The 12,948-nt window shown below is 40.9% G+C and overlaps 1 long non-coding RNA gene across 2 annotated transcripts in view; it reads right to left on the bottom strand.

Annotated features, from left to right (window-relative positions):
- Nucleotides 1-5,181, bottom strand: part of LOC141502099 (uncharacterized) — a 106,624-nt gene extending 101,443 nt beyond the window's left edge. For both annotated transcript variants that reach the window (XR_012472396.1, XR_012472397.1), the window contains exon 1: nt 4,680-5,181. This is a non-coding gene — a long non-coding RNA (uncharacterized LOC141502099). The remainder of the gene's footprint in view (nt 1-4,679) is intronic.
- Between the last annotated feature and the right edge of the window lie 7,767 nt (nt 5,182-12,948).

Raw genomic sequence — 12,948 nt, 5'->3', positions numbered from 1 at the left:
CTTTAGAGAACCACTGGGGACCATCTAGAAACCATGTGCATTATATGTTTCTGTATATTTTATAGGAAATGGAGCATATTTTCACTATTTCAAAGATAACAGAGTTTTCTAATTGCTCAATCTTTGACTTTTATCAGTTTGGGGCCTATATGTGAATTATTTGATGAGCAATTCTTGATTAGACACTTAACTGCAAATTCTAACATTTCCAATGGGAAAATACCATCTTTTACCACCACTCTAAGGCTTCCAGAATATGGATCTCTCTAGGACTTTCTCATTATAAGATTCCCATTGCTTGTGCTTGAAACTATTAAAAATCAAATATTTAAAAAGAGGTTGGAGAAAATGATGATCTGGTATCAAATCTGCAATCATATCCTCCCAAGATAAAGACTCAACAAGCTGTATGTAAGTCCTTTCCCAAATACGCTATCAGCAATTCTTGAAATGATCAGGAATTCTATAAGAATATGTTAGCAGAAAAAGGGATTAGGTCTCTTTCACAGCTAGGACGAGAGGAAGAATTCTCATCTACACAAGGGATAGAGGCATCACCAAAGGCAAAACTGATCATTTTGATTACAGGAAATTAAAAAGGTTTTATATAAACAAAATTAACACACAATTTTTGCATTAAATATTTCCATCAGAGTTTGATATGCAAGATATATAAAGAACTGACATAAATATATAACATGGGCCAGCTAGGTGAGCAGTGGATAGAGCACTGGTCATGAAGTCAGGAGGACATGAGTTAAAATCCAGCCTCAGACACTTACTATCCATGTGACCATGGGTGAGTCACTGAACCCCAATTGCCTCCCAAATAAACTGATATAGATAAATGAATAAGATGGGAAGTCATTCTTTAATGCATAAATGGTAAAAAGATAATAACAAACCACTCTCAAGGGAATTTCAAGCTATTATCCACCATATGAAAACACTGCTCTGAATCATTAATAATGAAAAAACAAACAACTCAGAAATTTTACTTCATATCTAGCAAACTGGCAAAACTGGCTAAAGATGCAAATAGTCAATGCCATAGGACCCCTGCAAAGATAAGTATACTAAAATGTCCATACCCTTTGACCCAGAGATCCTAATAGTAGGCATATATCCCCAAGAAGCTCACAGATTTTTTTTTAATTTCATAGAAGTTAAAATATTTATAGAAGCATTTTTGGTAGTAGCAAAGAACTGGTTATAAAACAAGATGTCCAGAAACAGAAGAATGGCTAAACAAACTGGGCATGAAAGAAATGGGATATCGCTGTACTGTCAAAAATGATGAATGTGGTAAAGACAGGCAAGTTGCCTTCTGTGGGGGGGGGGGGGGGTGAGGGGAGGGAAGTAAGATTAGGGGGAAAATTCTAAAACTCAAAATAAATAAAATCTTTAAAAAGAAAAAAATGATGGCTGCAGTAAATACAGAGAAGTATGGGAAGAATATGATCTGATGCCTAGTTAAGTAATCTGAAATAGGAAAACAATATATATATATATATATATATATATATATATATATATATATATATTAACAATGTAGAAAGAAAAGAGCGTTAAAATTTATTATTAAAAGAAAAAAGTATATCATGAATTGAACATATTATTTTCTAGACTGGAAAAAATATAGCAATGGAAATGAAGAGAATAACGATAACAATGAGTCCTATAGTCAAGCATGGTCCTAAAGAAAAGAAAGAGAATATGCCTTCCTTCTTTACAGAAAGGGAAGGGAAACTATGGGTATGGAAACTATATGTTGAACTTTGTGGAAAGTTGGTTAATTTTGCTGGTGTTCTTTTTTCTCTTTTTGCTGGTGTTTTTTTTTCTCTTTTTGGACAATCTATGACAGAATATGGAAGAAGAAAGAAGAGGGAAATAGTGAAAAATGTAGGCAACAAAAAGACATCAATAAAAATTTCATAAATTTATTTTAAAAATAAATGATAGAGGATGCTCCTTTATATAGCATCAACAAATTTACTTCAAGTGAGGCAAATAGGGAAGTGAAAGCTGACAAAAAAAGTATTATGGACTTAGTGGTGACACATAAATAATAACTTTTGAAGGTTGTCAACAAATCAATGGATAACATAGTCTTGAACATCACAGGCAATTAACAAATATTTTTTGTTTAGATGAAAATGATTTTTCTTGGGGGCTTCCACTTGGGAGCAGGTTGTTTTGGTATTTGACTCAAAAACTCATTTTATATGCATTTATAACCAACCACACACACACACACACACACACACACACACACACACACACACACACTACTTGGAGGTCATATAGTAACACATCTTTAATGCCACTATTATGAAAAAAAAAAAACAACAGGTAAATAACCCGAAAGTAAGCTAATATCTGTAACTTTGTTGAGGAGGTAAGTTCAGGATACTCCCTAAGATTAAATCCCTTTCACCCTCATTCCCCACACCATCAACACATCAGTGTTCAGTATTTCACAATAACTGATGTTTTTTGTGATGATCTGAAGTTATCAAGAAAAGGTTAAATTGCATTATTATGAATATCATACATTTATATAATACTTTAAGGTTTTTCTTCTTCCCAGAAAGGAAACCTATGCCTATTCAACTGTTCTATTCCTCCCACCTATGGAGAAATTCCCTCAGGCACGTCATACCCATATCTTATTTCTCTAGCTCAACAAAGGTCACAAACACCTTTGAGGATCAAAGTTCATAATTGTCATTTTGTATTTACAAAGCAGGGAAGAGCATTACACATTTTAGAAAGATTTTTGTTAAAAAATTTCAAGTATTGGTACCTCAGACATCTGGAAAATCCACTTAAGCAAGTGTCAGAGAAATGAAGCTATGTTACTTCAAAAGATCCTTGGTGCTGGTAGTGTCTTCACCGAAAGTCACAAACCCTCTACACAACCAGGGACAACTAGCATGAGTTACAGTGGCCCAAAGCATTCATATCACTAGGTTTACCAACTTTCTGCCTATGAAACTCTTTGAACTTACTAAAGCTGATTATCAGATTAAAGACCCTTTTAGAGCTTGTTTGGGCCTGCAAGAGCTTACAGTCAGCTGACAGGACTTTTGAAAATGAAGGCTCACTACTAAGCTACAAGAGACAATCAGAGGAGAGCTTCAGTGTAGGTGACACTGTATTAATATGGGATAAAAGCAGAAGCTTGAAAAAATATCAGTTCTTGGCCCATATGCAAACAAAATCTAACCAACAGAATTAGGTTTAATAAAATACAGGTGTGATACTGTCTACCTGGTGTCAGGAAAAATGCTGGCTACTGGGTCAAAATGGAACACTACCCATCCTGTTGATGGAGAACTCTCCCTTCATTTTCTTGGACTCTTTCCCTTTTGCCATACTTTTCTTTGAAACCTTTCACTATCTTCAAAAATAAAGAAATGCTAAATAGGGAACAATAAAGAGCAGTTAGAAGCAAGACGTCTTCAAGACTGAAGAAGGTAAGCTTTCTTTTTTTTTTTCCTTCCTCTTTTTTTATAGAATCTAGTTTCAGGATGAACACTTACTAATTTAGTGAGATTTACATATGCAGCAAATGCCTAGAAACCTGATGAAATCCAATGATATTTTTCTGCTATCACTTGCTATATAAACCAAGAGAAACTGAAGAGAATGAATCCATATTCTTTTGTAGCTCCTCAGTGGATTAATGCTACTGGATTTCTTGGCTCCTCTCCCTTCTCTTCCTTCTCCCTTCCTCCTACCCACATCAAACCTCACAGAAGCTGGACCCTTACTTTTTAACTCCTAAGAATAGGAAGATGTTAATGTGTACACTACTTCTCAGTATACACATAAAATACCGATACGTCACCTAATTTTCAAAAATACATATCTAGTATATTTACCAGTTATCCACATATAATCTATATTAGATTGCTTTCTGTTGGGAGGGGGAGAGAAGCAAGGGAGGGAGAAAAATGTGATTCAAAACCTTACAAAAATGATTGTTGAAAACTATTTTTGCATGTAATTTGAAAGATAAGCAAAATACTTTATATATGTATATCTGCAGATACATATATATGAGGGATGTATATGGGTCAGAATTCTCATATACAGAATATATATGGGATGTATATGGGACAGAATTTTCCTAAACAACCATATAAGGTTTAAAAGGCCTCGGACCTGGACCATTTCTAAAATGCTTGAGCTTCCAAATTTTGAAGAATTAGTATTCAAAATCATAGGATCACCAATTGAGAGTTGGAAGGGACTTTGGTGGCCATCTAGTCCCATCTCCTCCTTTTACAGATGAAGAAACTGGGGTCTAGAAAACTGCAGTGACTTGTCCAAGGTATCAGTGGTCAAAAGATTCAAAGGCAAGATTTTGAACCTAGAGCTCTCTCCACAGGACAAAGTGATGTAGTTGCAGGTGGGTAGGACCAGAACTTTGACAGTGGGCAAAGCAAGCAGCTTATACTCTCTGCACTTGAATATTCTATCCAGATGGCTCTGGTAGAGAAAGTGAGGCTGCTGATTTAGCACAGCACCCCCTCACTCCAATCCAATTCACCTGCATGTCATTACATCACCCCGCCCCAGCATTGTCTTCTTCAAGAATGAAGGACAACCATCAGCCAAGGCAAAGAGGATAATATATGCTAGCAAATTGGAATCATGGGATGTTTTCTTACCTATCAGGCAACAGAACTCTTTCCACGTCAACTTATCCAGTTTGCCAGTGAACTTCGGTATGAATCCGACACATAACAGGAACCTTGGACTCACTAGGAGGGAAAAAGAAGCAAATTCTTTTGAACCCCGTTAAGTCCTGTGGTTACCCCCAAAGTTGTTTTGTTTTCCATAGGATCAAAGGCTTAGGGTCAGAAGGAACTAAATAGTCCATTGAGACCAATCACCTCATTTCATAGATGAAGAAACCGAGACAAACAGAAGTTGAATGATTTTCCAGGATCACACAGCTACAAAGAGTTGGAGGCACAATTTGAAGTCGGGTCTTTCAGATCATGAGCCCTGCTCCCTAGGCCCTGGTGGCCTTTGCTTTATATATTAAGGACACTAATAATAGTTATCATTTTTAGGGGCAGCTAGGTGGCGTAGTGGATAAAGCACTGGCCCTGGAGTCAGGAGCACCTGGGTTCAAATCCAGTCTCAGACACCTAATAATTACCTAGCTGTGTGGCCTTGGGCAAGCCACTTAACCCCGTTTGCCTTGCAAAAACCTAAAAAAAATAGTTATCATTTGTAAGAGTTGGCCCAGAACTGTACATATACAGGGTGCCCCCTAAGTCTTAGTCTCTTAAAGTGTTTAAGTCTGCACCAAGACTTTTGGGCAAGAAGAACAGGGACCATTTCACTTAGAATTTTGTGACCCTAGGGCTTACACGTTGGGAGGCATCTAGTAGAAGCTTAATTGACTGGTTGAGATCCTCTGTTAAATTTGATTCTGGCTTTACTGTTGGTTCCTAGCTATGGAATTTATTCATCTCCTCAAACAACCATTTGTGTTAGACCTGTCCTCAAGGAGATTACATTTTAGGGATGGGGGGAGGAAAGAAAAAAATAGACACACCAACACAAACCATACACAAAGTTAATACAAAGTAATTTAAGGGCTCCTGTCAGAGGTGCTTCTGGAGGCCTCAGTTTCCTCATTTCTGAATTGAAGGAGTTGGCCTCTGATTCCTTCAATCCTAAAGAGTCTGTTAATGATCTCATCTGGACGTTCCTTCTCAAGGTGCAAACCGTGAGCCAGCCAGGCCTGCCAATGCTAGGTGACTCCTATGAGCTCCAAAGCTATGACAGGTCACCCTGGAACTCAAGGGAACAGGGATCCTGCTCCATGGCAACAATCCCCTTCATTCCCTGTATCTTGGGGAATAAGGAAGGGAAGTCCAGCCCAGTCATTTGGTAGCTCATTCCCAGCCCTGCGACCCACACATACTGACACACTGACAGATACACACAGACACACAAAAAACAAATACACAGACATACACTATACAAATCATATCCAGTATATAGATACACAAAGCATATCCAGATAGCCCAAGTGGCCACATATACACACACAGACACAGACAGGAACAACCTCCCCAAATAACACCCATCACACAGACATATAAATCATGCCCAGATACCTGAAGTGGACACATGAGCACACACACATTGCACACACACACAGAGGCACAACCTCCCCAAATAACACCCATCACATATAAACATAAATCATGTCCAGACCCCTTAAGTCGACATACAAACATAGACATAGACAAACACATACACACACACACACACACATACCCCACCCGCACAGAGCCACAACCTCCCCAAATAACACCTATCACACAGACACAAAAATCATACCCAGACACATTAAGTGGGCAAACACAGACACACAAACGCACAGACATATAGACATCCCCCCAAAACACAGAGGCACAACCTCCCCAAATTATACCTATCACACAAAAATGTAAATCATGCCTAGATACCTTAAGTGGACACACACACATACACACACACAAACATCCCACAAACACAGAGGCACAATCAACCTAAAATAACACCCATCACGCAAATACCTAAATCATGTGCAGACACCTTAAGTGGACACACACATGCACACAAACACACACACAAACAAACACATCCCCCCTTGCACAGAGCCACAAATTCCCCAAATAACACCTATAACACAGACACATAAATCATGTCTAGACATATTAAGTGGAGACACACACATGAAAACACACAAACATCACACACATACACAGAGGCACAACCTCCCCAAATAACAACCATCACACAACACATAGATCATGCCCAGACACATTATGTGGATACACACACACACATATTCCGTCCCCCCCCGTACAAAGGCACAACCTCCCCAAATAACACCTATAACACAGACACATAAATCATGCCTGGACACATTAAGTGGAAACAAACTCACACACACACACACAAACACACAAACATTGCACACATACACAGAGGCACAACCTCACCAAATAACACCCATCACACAGACACATAAATCATGCCCAGAAACATTATGTGGACACACACAGACACACAGACACACAGACACACACACACACACACACACACACACACACACACACACATTCTCCCCTCCTGTACAAAGGCACAACCTCCCAAAATAACATCTATCACAGAGACAGAAAAATCATTCCCAGACACCTTAAGTGAACACAGAAATACACACCCACAAATCGTAAACACAAACAGAGGCACAAACTCCACAATTACACCCATCACACAGAGATATAAATCACGCCCAGACACCTTAAGTGGACACACACACACACACACACACACGCGCGCGCGCGCATACAGACACAAACACATCCCCCACACACAGAGGCACAACCTCCCCAAATAGCACCCATCACACAGACACATAAACCATGCCCAGAAAACTTAAGTGGACACACACACACACACACACACACACACACACACACTCACACACACAGGCAAACAAACATCCCGTCCACACACACACAAAGGCACAAGTACCCCAAATAATACCTATCACACAGACACTTAAATCATGCCCAAATACATAAATGGACACACACACACACACACACACAAAACTAAACAGACTTCCCAAATAACACCCATGACAAGGACATATAAATCATGCCCAGACACCTTAAGTGGACACAGAAACAAACACACACACACACACACACACACACACACACACACACACACCAACACACACATAGAGGCACAACCTCCCTGTATAACACCTATCACACAAACATATGAATCATGATGAGACATCTTAAGTGGACACATGCACACACACACACACACACACACAAACACACATCTCTCTCACACACACACACAGAAGAAGAATCTCCCAAAATTATACCTATCACACAGACACGTAAATCATGCGCAGATACCTTAAGTGGACACAAACACACACACACACACACACACACACACACTCACATGCAAACACACAAACATCCCCCACATACACACAGAGGCACAACCTCCTAAAATAATAACCATCACACAGACACATAAATCATACACAGACACTTTAAGTGGACACACACACACACAAATGCACACACACACAAACAGACATCCACAAAAAACACAGAGGCACAAACTCCCTAAATTATACCTATCACACAGACACATAAATCATGCCCAGACACCTTAAGTGGACACACACACATACACACACACACACACACACACACACACACACACACAAGCAAACACATTGCACCCCTGCACAGAGCCACAAAATCCCCAAATAACACTCATAACAAAGTCATATAAATCATGCCCTGGCACCTTAAGTGGACAAAGAAACACAAACATACATCCCCCCAACACACACAGAGATGCACAACCTCCCTGTATAAGATCTAACACACAGACACATGAATCATGCCAAGACACCTTCAGTGAACACAGAAACACACACCCACACATTGCGTGCATGCACACACACACACACACACACACACTCACACACACAGGCACAACCTCCCTAAATAACACCTATCACACAGACACATAAATCATGCCCAGACATATTAAATGGACACACAGACACACAGAGGCACACATATCGCACACAAGCAGAGCCACAACTTCCCCCAAATAACAGCCATCACACACAGAAATCATGTCCAGACACCTGAAGTAGGCACAGACACACAGACTCAACACACAACCAGGCACACAAACATCCCTCCCGAACACACAGAGGCACAAGCTCCCCAAATAATACCTATCACACAGACTCTTAAATCATGCCCAGACACTTTAGTGAACACACAAACACATGCATTGCACACACACAAAGAGGCACAACTTCACCAAATAATACCCATCACACAGACACATAAATAATTCCCAGACACCTTGAGGGGACACACAACCACACATCACACACACACACACACACACACACACACACACACACACAAAGGCACAATCTCCCCAAATAACAACCATCACACCCACATAAATCATGCCCAGACACCTTAAGTGGACACAAACACACAAACACACACACATCACACACAAACACAGAGCCACAACCTCCCCCAAATAAAACCTATCACACAGACACAAAAGCATACACAGATACCTTAAGTGGACAAACACACACACAAACATCCCACAAACACATAGATGCAAAAGCAAACCAAATGACACCCATCACACAGACACATAAATCATGCCCAGACACAATATGTGGACACACACACAAACACACATATACACACATACCCCCTCCTGTACAGAAGCACAACCTCCCCAAATAACACTTATTGTACAGACAAAGATATCATGCCCTAACACCCTAAGTGGACACAGAAACATACCCCCACACATCTCACATACAAACAGAGGCACAAACTCCCCAAATTACACACATCACACAGAGACATAAATCATGCACAGCACCTTAAGTGGACACACACACCCATATGCACACATATCATACACACAAACATACACACACAGAGGCACAACCTCCCAAAATGACACCCATCACAAAGAACTATAAATCATGCCCAGACATGTTAAATTGACACACAAAGACACAGAGGCATATACATTGCGTGTGTGCATGCGCACACACACACACACACAGAGGCACAACTTCCCCAAATAACACCCATCAAACAGACACATGAATCATGCACAGACACTTTAAATGGACACACACACAAACACAAACACACATCTCACACACACAGAAGAATCTTCCAAAATCATACCTATCACACAGACACATAAATCATGCCAAGACAACTTATGTGGACACAGACACATAATCATATACACATACACACATTCCCCCCATCCTGTACAGAGCCACGACCTACCCAAAGAACACCTATCACACAGACATATAAATCATGCCCAGATACCTTAAGTGGACACACACACACACACTCACATGCGAACACACAAACATCCCCCCGACACACAAAGGCACAATATCCCCAAATAACAACCATCACACCCACATACATCATGCCCAGATACCTAGAGTGGACATACACAAAAACACACACAAATCTCCCACACACACAGAAAGGCACAAAATCCCCAAATAACACCTATCACACAGGTACATAAATCATTGCCAGACAGCTGAAGTCGACACACACACACACACACACACATGCCATACACATACACAGATGCACAACCTCCACAAATAACGGCCATCAAACAGACATACAGATCATGCCCAGACACCTTAAGTGGACATACACACATACATCACACACACACACACACACACACACACACACACACACACAAGCAGAACCTCCCTAAATAACACCCATCCAACAGACACAGAAATCATGCAGACACCTTAAATGGACACACCGATATCACACACACACAGAGGCACAACCTCCCCAAATAACACCTATCACACAGACACAAAAATCATACTCAGACACTTGAAGTGTACACACACAAACACAAATGCACACACATAGACATCCCCCCCAAAACACAGAAGCACAAACTCCCTAAATTATACCTATTACACAGACAGATAAATCATGACCAGACACCTCAAGTGGACACACACCAACACACACATACAAACACACAAACATCCCCCACACACACAGAAGCACAACCTCCCCAAATAACACCCATCTCACAGACATCTAAATCATGCACAGACACCTTAAGTGGACACACACAAGCACACAAGCAAACTCATTGCACTGTCGCACAGAGCCACAAACTCACCAAATAACACTCATAACAAAGTCATATAAATCATGCCCAGGAACCTTAAGTGGACACAGAAACACAAACACACATACACACACATCCCCCCCAACACACAACCTCCCTGTTTAAGACCTAACATACAGACACATGAATCATGCTGAGACAACTTAAGTGAACACATAAACACACACCCACACATTGCACACACACACACAGAGTCACAACATCCCTAAATAACACTTATCACACAGACACATAAATTATACCCAGACACATTAAATGGACACACAAACACACAGATGCATACATATTGCACAAATGCACAGAACCAGAACTTCCCCAAATAACAGCCATCACACAGACAAATAAATCATTTCAAGACCCTTAAAGTGGACACACACATACACACATCCCACAGACATACACAGAGGCACAACCTCCCAAAATAACAGCCATCACACAGACACACAAATCATGCCCAGAAACATTAAGTGGACACACACGCACATGATCACATCACATACAAACACAAAGAGAAACAGCCTTCCCAAATAACACCCATGAGAAAGACACATAAATCCTGCCGAGAACATTTAAGTGGACACAAACACACAACACCCCAACAGACAAAGAGGAAAAACCTCCCCAAATAACACCCATCACACAGACACAAAAATCATACCCAGACACCTTAAGTGGACACACACACACACACACACACACACACACACAAACACACACATCCCACCCCTACACAGAGCCACAAACTCCCCAAATAATACCCATGACAAAGTCACATAAATCATTCCCAGGCACCTTAAGTGGACACAGAAACACACACACACACATCCCTGCAACACATACAGAGAGGCATAACCTCCCCTTATAACACCTAACACACAGACACATGAATCATGCCAAGACATCTTAAGTTAAAACAGAAACACAAACTCACACATTGCACACACACACAGAGGCACAACCTCCCTAAATAACAACTATCAGACAGACATATAAATCATGCCCAGACACGTTAAATGGGCACACAAACACACAGAGTCACACATATTGGACACATGCACAGAGCCATAACTTCCCCAAATAACAGCCATCACACAGACACATGAATCATGCCAAGACCCTTAAAGTGGACACACACACACACACACACACACACACACACAGAGAAACACACACACAGAAGTAAAACCTCCTCAAATAACACCCATCACACGGACAAATAAATCATGTCCAGACACCTGACGGCACAGACACACACACACACACACACACACAAACAGGCACACAAACATCCCTCTCTCTCTCACACACACACACACAGAGGCACAAGTTCCCCAAATAATATCTATCACACAGACTCTTAAATCATGCCCAGACACTTAAGTGAACAGACAAACACACACACACACACACACACACACACACATCGCACACGCACACACACACAGAGGCACAACTTCCCCAAATAAAACCCATCACACAGACAAATAAATAATTCCCAGACACCTTGAGGGGACACACAACCACACATCTCACACACACACACACACACACACACACACACACACACACACCCCAAGGCACAATCCCTGCAAATAACAACCATCACACCCACATAAATCATGCCCAGATTCCTTAAGTGGACATACACAAAAACACACACATCTTCTCCCACACACACAGAGGCACAAACTCCCCAAATCACACCTTTCACACAGATACATAAATCATGTCCAGATACCTTAAGTGGACATAAAGAAAAACACGCACACATCACATATCACACACACAAACACACACACACACATCTCCCCCGCACACACACACAGAGGCACAAACTCCCCATATAACACCTATCACACAGACACATAAAGATGCCCAGACACCTTAAGTAGACACACACACACACACACACACACACACACACAAGCAAACACATCCTCACATCCTCCCCACACAGAGCCACAAACTCCCCAAATAACACCTATCACACAGACACTCACAAACATCGCACACATACACAGAGGCACACGCTCCCAAATTAACACACATCGCACAGACAAATCATTTCCAGACACATTATATAGACACACACATACACACACATATTACCCCCCCCTTACAGAGGCACGACCTCCC

Source organism: Macrotis lagotis, chromosome X (genome assembly GCF_037893015.1).
Source record: "Macrotis lagotis isolate mMagLag1 chromosome X, bilby.v1.9.chrom.fasta, whole genome shotgun sequence".
Lineage (NCBI taxonomy): Eukaryota > Metazoa > Chordata > Mammalia > Peramelemorphia > Peramelidae > Macrotis > Macrotis lagotis.
Note: the sequence above shows the minus strand (reverse complement) of the source record. Positions and strands in the feature narration are given on the sequence as shown.